Source organism: Triticum aestivum, chromosome 4B, assembly GCF_018294505.1.
Source record: "Triticum aestivum cultivar Chinese Spring chromosome 4B, IWGSC CS RefSeq v2.1, whole genome shotgun sequence".
Taxonomy (NCBI): domain Eukaryota; kingdom Viridiplantae; phylum Streptophyta; class Magnoliopsida; order Poales; family Poaceae; genus Triticum; species Triticum aestivum.
Window position 1 is genome coordinate 25,185,265 of NC_057804.1, and position 7,207 is coordinate 25,192,471.

Below are 7,207 nucleotides of genomic sequence, written 5' to 3' on the forward strand. Positions count from 1 at the left end.
GCCTAGGATGAATAAAAAGGAAAAAATATGAAGCAAACAAAAAAAGATCCATGAGCACTAGCAACCATGACATATTTTTATAGAAGAAGCCCACCCGATTGAAGCACTAGAAATTCGCTTCCGACGGGATTCAAACTCTGGGCACATGGTGCACCACTGTGACCCTTACCACTAGGCTACTACCTAGTTCTCAAGCGAACAAAACAACAAACAAGGAAAAACAACAACAACAACCATGGGCATTAACTATCTCTTGACAACACAAGGACTATGAGAAATGTTCTCGAAAAGCAACACTTCATAAAATAAATAATGCTCAAATGCCACTGTCGCCGGATCCAACCACTGAAGGCTATAACGTGGGGTTTCACCCTAAACATAAAGTCTGAGCAAGCTCGAGGCAATGCCTTCAACAATGTAACGATGAAAAATGTCGAAAATGCCAGGTATATATCTGTCATTAGGGTAGATTACAATTTTTTTCCCAGCTCGTTTCGAATAACAAACTCGTCTAGAGGAGAGAAGTGACGAACATATAATGTACAATTTCATAAGCAAACCATAGTCAACACTCGGCAGTACAAGGCAAGCGTACAACTCTCCACGAAGCTCACCTCCCCGTGAGGGAGGTGGAGGTCAAGGAGCAGAAATTGCTGTGCTGCCTAGCCCCTCCCGTGAACAGCAGCCCGACGTCCGGCAACTCCATCTCCCGCTGATTGTCGCCCGGAGGCCAAACAAACACAGGCTTATTAACCGGCGACTCTCGCGCCGGGGCACCATCGATCAACACCTACACCGCCGTCCTCATGGACGGCCTCTCCCTCGGGTTCGGGTGGTAGCACGCCAACGCCAGCCTCACCGCACAGTCCACCTGCGCCTGGTCAAACTCGCCGCTGAGCAAAGGGTCGGCGGCATGCAAGGCCTTCCCTCCACTGTACAGCCTCCACATCCAGTCCACGATGTGCATCGGCAAGGGGTGTCGCGCTCCCCCGTCGCCCGAGTAATCCTCCTCACCACGGTGGTCGCTGTCGTGGATGTAGTGCTGTTGCACGGCGTTGTTGGGGCTCCTCCCGCTGACCACCTCCATGACGAACACCCCAAATGCGTACACGTCCATGTCGAGGCTGGCGTGGCCGGTGAAGAAGCTCTCGTACACCATGTAGTCGTGGGTCCCTGCCACGACCTGCGTGGAGTGGTGCGTGGCGTCGTCGTGCTGGATGACGCGGGTGAGGCTGAAGTCCCCCAGCCACGTGTTGTACTCCACATCCAGCATCACATTGCTGGCCTTGACGTCCCTGTGGAGGATCCTCTTGTTGTTGCTGTGGTGCAGGTAGTCCAGCGCTGATGCTACGCTGCAGATGATCCTATACCGCCATTCCCAGGTAAGCTTCTGGGTGGTCATCCGTGACAATGACAACGTGGTCCTTTCTCAGGCATAAAGGAGCTTGTCCAGGCTGCCCATGGGGAAGTACTCATAGACGAGGAGCAGCCCGCCCTTCTTGTGGCACCAGCCGATCAGCTTCATGAGGTTCCGGTGCGATAGCTTGCTGATCGTGTTCACCTCCGCCACAAACTTCTTTTCTCCCCGATTGGTGTGTTCCTTCTTGTCCCTCAACACCCGCTTCACGGCCACCTTCAAGTTCATCCCATTGACGTATCTGTCGGGATCCCGATCCTAAGTCACGGCGATCTAACATGTAACACATCATATCATTTTGCGGCCTCACGCACGGTATTCCCATGGGTGCCACCTTATCTGGCCTGGGACCGTTTACGCCTTTTGGCTCACGTATATGATTGTGTCGCTAGCATCCATATGACAGAGAACCCGGGCTAACATGACTAGTCGTAAACCCAAAGTGGCACAAACTTACAGGAACATGCATACATGACCCAACAACGAACATGTCGATCATCAACGTATGAACCCAAGTCGTAGCAAGCTACAAGGACTTAAAGGAACAACGCGTGACATTTCCCTGAACGAAGAAGGACACATGCCGGCCAACCTAAGTGTTTCGGAGCAGTAGCAAGCTACCATGGCTCAGTGGAAGCACTAGGAGACATTTTCCCATGAGAGAGGCTACCAAGAATAAACAACTAGATTGTCGGATCCCACACATAGCAATACACATCACACGTACGCATAACATACAAGTATGTATTGTACAACATGACATCACAACATAACTCAACAACTCATATAGATAAAGGCTCAGAAGAGCCATCATAGCATTTATTACAAACAGGGGTCACATGACCCAACATTCAGAGCATACAAGCAACAAGCGAAAGCATTACATATCTGAGTACAGACAACTACAAATGAAAAAGCCTGAGGAGCCTGACTATCTACAACATCCGATCAAGATCGTAGCTGAGGTACAAGCTACTTGTCGAAGTCCATGTGGAAACTAGTGAGACCGAAGTCTCCGCTGCAAAAACATAAATTAAGCAACGTGAGTACAAAGGTACTCAGCAAGACTTACATCAGATCCTATCATACATGCATTTGTATCAAGAAGGCAATGTGGGGTTTAGTTGCAACAAGCTAGCTTTGACTTAGTGGCTATCCTGTTCTACGACTACGAGTAACTTCTTTGAGGTGAGATAGCGCACACGAGTCCACTTGCTCCCTATTGCCGCTCCCCCTCACCCGCATCTCTCTTCCTCGCAGGATCTGGCCGCCGCCATGGGAGCCGAGCGCCTCTGCCTCTCCCCGTCGACCTCGCCCCTCATGGTATCCGTCTTCCCCATGTCGCCGGCTACCGGATCCGGCTCCCCCGTGGCTGGATCAACCTTCCTCAGCCGTCGTCGTTCCCCAGCGCTGTCGCACCTTACCACGGCCTCGCTCGCCTCCTCCTGTCGAGGGAGACGATGAGCACCCGCCTCCACCCGATGTGGGTCGCGCCTGCACGAGGCCCAGCAGCGCCAAGCCAGCCTCCTCGGCTCCCTGGGCCGAAGCCCATTAGGTGATGCCCCATCCCAATATTACCCTGCGCATTTGCCAAGTCCCTGATGTTTCCAACATTATTTAAGCATCTTGAGGTGATCATAACTTTGTGCATATGGACCCGATGATAATGTTCTATATATCAAAATGTTCATCTCTTGATGATCTACATGGTGGTTGTTGTTGCATGCTTGTTTGAGTGCATCTAGCTGCTGTAATCCCTGTTGCAAGAGTGCTAAGTGATGTTAACTGCTGAAAACTGTTGTAACTTGTCATTTTGTCTTTTTTATATCTTTTTGTGTGATTTTCTTTTGAGCATCATGTCAACATGTTTTAAGGGCGTAATCATGCCATATTTACAGTGGTGCAATCCATGTATTTTGATATGCCATGTGGTGACTAGCATGATCTTGCAAAGTAGGGTACTTGCTGATACTGTTCTGCTAAGTCTGAATCTGTCATATTATGTTGCTATGTTTGCTTGATGCTACCACCAAATACATGCATAATCTGGAGATGCTTAGTTGACATGTTTTGATTCCGATGTTATGCTTTATCATGCCATGCCATTTGATGCCTCATATATGTCCTTTAGCATATGTTTTCATTGCCATGAACATGCCTAAATGATGTTCTAGTTTTCTGTTAACTTCATGATGCCATGTGTGAGCTTGATATTAATTAATATATGCCTCTTTTGTAGATGCTCCAGTTACATGAATTGAAGTATGCTATGATTACTTTGTCCACATGCCATATTTGATAATTTTTGGCTTCATATGACCTATGTTCAAAGCTTGCAAACATCCTATGATGATGTTGCTATTTTACGCTTGCTGAAACTATTTTAACATTCAAACTTGTCTTGATGGTTCCCACTAATCCATGAGACATATGCATATCATGCCTTGATGCTATTTGATCTTTGTTATGTGTACTTTGATTCCATGCCCTTGGTTGCTATGTTTAGTTTATGTAGATTAATTATTTCTTGCCTTCAACATGTCATCATATTAACTCTGCTCATCCATATGCCTTGTTTTTCACCAAGTCATAATCTGTGTTATCAAGTTGCATCTTGCATTGATCATCTTGGTTTAATATTGATTCCTATGAACCTGAAACTTAAAGATATTTGAAGTATGTTATCTATAATTTGAGTTCATGTCAAGTTTGTGTTCATATATTTTCTGTAGCATATTGTTTTGATGATTGCAAAGTGCCTGGTTGCTATTTTTGGCAGATTGTGGTTATATCTTGTTTGGAGTGTATGTGTTGAACCGTTGCTCCGTTTTGAGCATGTCCTATATGAAATTTGCTTAGAATTGCATGTAGTTTAATATTATCTTGTTGAATCCATGTTTTGAGTGTGTTTGCTTGATGTTTAAATGCATTTTGCATCAATGCCATGTTTGAGTTGTTTTGCTCATATCTTATAGGTCGTAGCTCTGAATTAATGAACTTTATATGTAACTTGACTAGAAAGACGTGTAGATCATCTTGGTGCATCTTAACTTGCTGTTTAACAACTTCAACATAATGTGTTATTCAGATCTGGACCAATTTTGAAATTTGCATGTGAGGACTTACCGGAATAATTATAAGTTGTTTCCGGCCTCATTTAAACTTGCTTTGGTGTGATGTTCCTCTATGCATCATCTCTTGCCATGAGTAGAATCATATAGCCTTGTCATGCATTATCCTTGGTTGAGCATCATGACACGCTTATGTGTTGTGTGTTTACCATGTTGTTTGCTTCTTTCTGGTTGTGCTTCTCCTCGATAGTTCCTGTTTCGTTGTAAGCGTGAGGACTCGTTCGACTATGCTTGGTTCGTCTACGCTCGTTCATCTTCTTCATGGACTCGATCTTCTTCCTAGCGGGATTTCAGGCAAGATGACTGTGTCGGATTTCAGGTTCCGCCAGACCCTTGAGGTTCGAACTCTGGGGTGCGCACGGAGATCACTCCCCCTACCGACTCACATCTCGTCGCCTCGCAAGAGATCTAAGCTACACGAAGAACAACACAAGGGACGCAAGGTTTATACTAGTTCGGGCCACCATTGTGGTGTAATACCCTACTCTAGTTTGTGGTGTGGTGGATTGCCTCAGGGGCTGATGATGAACAGTACAAAGGAAGAACATCCTCGCGAGGGGTGTTCTTGTGGTGGTGTTGTCCCTTCGGATGGGTCGATTCGATATCCCCTATACTATGGTGGATAGTCCTATTTATAGAGCAAGGCCCTGGTCCTATTCCCAAATATTGAGCGGGAAGGGCGCCAACAATTGGCCATTTTGAAGGGGAACATCTAGTACACTTATTCTGACTAAAGTTGGTCCTCGCCTGCCAAAGGCTCTGACAATGACGCCTTCCTGGGCTCCACGATGACCTCCATCCTGCCGTTCTGCTGGTCTTGGTTTTGTTGCACTGAAATGGTAACCTTTGTCTGATGCCTTGGCATGTGCTTGCCCCCTTTGCACCAAAGGGGAAACAAGGACACTGCCCAGGCCGGCGCCCACCTGGTTTCGATCGTCATGGCTTGCGTCACGGGCACCTCCTGAGGTACCCCGCCTTGATCTCTCCGTCTCCTCGCGAGCCATCCTGATGAGGCTGTGCGTGAGGAAGCTTCCTGTCGTCTGCCCCGCAAGGCTTGGCCCCTCGCGAGGGTCTTGAGCTTGTGTCGATGAAGATGGGCCGCACTGGGCCCCCTACTTGAGCCATGCCGCAGGCAGGCAAATCTGGGTACCCCCGTTCCCAGAACACCGATAGTAGCCCCCAGGCCTAAGGCGCGCCTGGACTTGGCTTAGCGGAGAAGCGAAGCGGCAAGTGCGAAGCGCCACGGGCCCCAACAGCCTGCGGCCTTGGGCGCCGCGTGGCGGTTGATTGGACGTGGGCGTCCTCGCTTCCCCACGACGCCTCGACAACTGTGTGACTTGACAAGTCCCTGCATGCAAAAAACGGGTCATGATTACCTGTGATCGTGGAGGCTGGCGGTTGGCCTCCCTCGACTATAAGTATGGAATGACGCGAGCCCCTTCAGCTCATTCCTTCCTGCTACTCCTTTCTCTCCATCCCAGCTACTCGCCTTCCCCATGGCCCCGCCGAAGAGGTTCTCGGCTGAGGAGAAGGGAAAGGCTCGTTGGGAAGGGCCTGACTCTCCCCTGACCAAGCGCGACCGGGGCCGCCCTTGCAAGCATCCCGCGGCCCCCGTAGTGGCTTCCCGCGGTCGTGGAGATGGTCCCCTGCGCGGCGACGAGCGCCCGGTCGCCGATGGGAGGAACGTCGCGACTGCGCGATCCCCTAGGCCGCGCTTTCGCTCAGCGGAGGTGCTGCCGGAGTTCGTCGTGTGGTCGGCGGACCCGACCGGCTCCTGGCTCCAGCTCCCCCGCTTCTTTGCAGGTGAACTTCCTGTTGGAAATATGCCCTAGAGGCAATAATAAATTGATTATTATTATATTTCCTTGTTCATGATAATCGTTTATTATCCATGCTAGAATTGTATTGATAGGAAACTCAGATACATGTGTGGATACATAGACAACACCATGTCCCTAGTAAGCCTCTAGTTGACTAGCTCGTTAATCAATAGATGGTTACGGTTTCCTGACCATGGACATTGGATGTCGTTGATAACGGGATCACATCATTAGGAGAATGATGTGATGGACAAGACCCAATCCTAAGCCTAGCACAAGATCATGTAGTTCGTATGCTAAAGCTTTTCTAATGTCAAGTATCATTTCCTTAGACCATGAGATTGTGCAACTCCCGGATACCGTAGGAGTGCTTTGGGTGTGCCAAATGTCACAACGTAACTGGGTGGCTATAAAGGTACACTACGGGTATCTCTGAAAGTGTCTGTTGGGTTGGCACAAATCGAGATTGGGATTTTGTCACTCCGTGTAAACGGAGAGGTATCTCTGGGCCCACTCGGTAGGACATCATCATAATGTGCACAATGTGACCAAGGGGTTGATCACGGGATGATGTCTTACGGAACGAGTAAAGAGACTTGCCGGTAACGAGATTGAACAAGGTATCGGTATACCGACGATCGAATCTCGGGCAAGTACCATACCGCTAGACAAAGGGAATTGTATACGGGATTGATTGAGTCCTTGACATCATGGTTCATCCGATGAGATCATCGTGGAACATGTGGGAGCCAACATGGGTATCCAGATCCCGCTGTTGGTTATTGACCGGAGAACATCTCGGTCATGACTACATGTCTCCCGAACCCGTAGGGTCTACA

General features: G+C 48.6%; 1 pseudogene; it reads right to left on the reverse strand.

The window, feature by feature from the left end:
• Positions 1-610: 610 nt before the first annotated feature.
• Positions 611-1,645, reverse strand: LOC123089911 (probable L-type lectin-domain containing receptor kinase S.5; annotated as a pseudogene).
• Between the last annotated feature and the right edge of the window lie 5,562 nt (positions 1,646-7,207).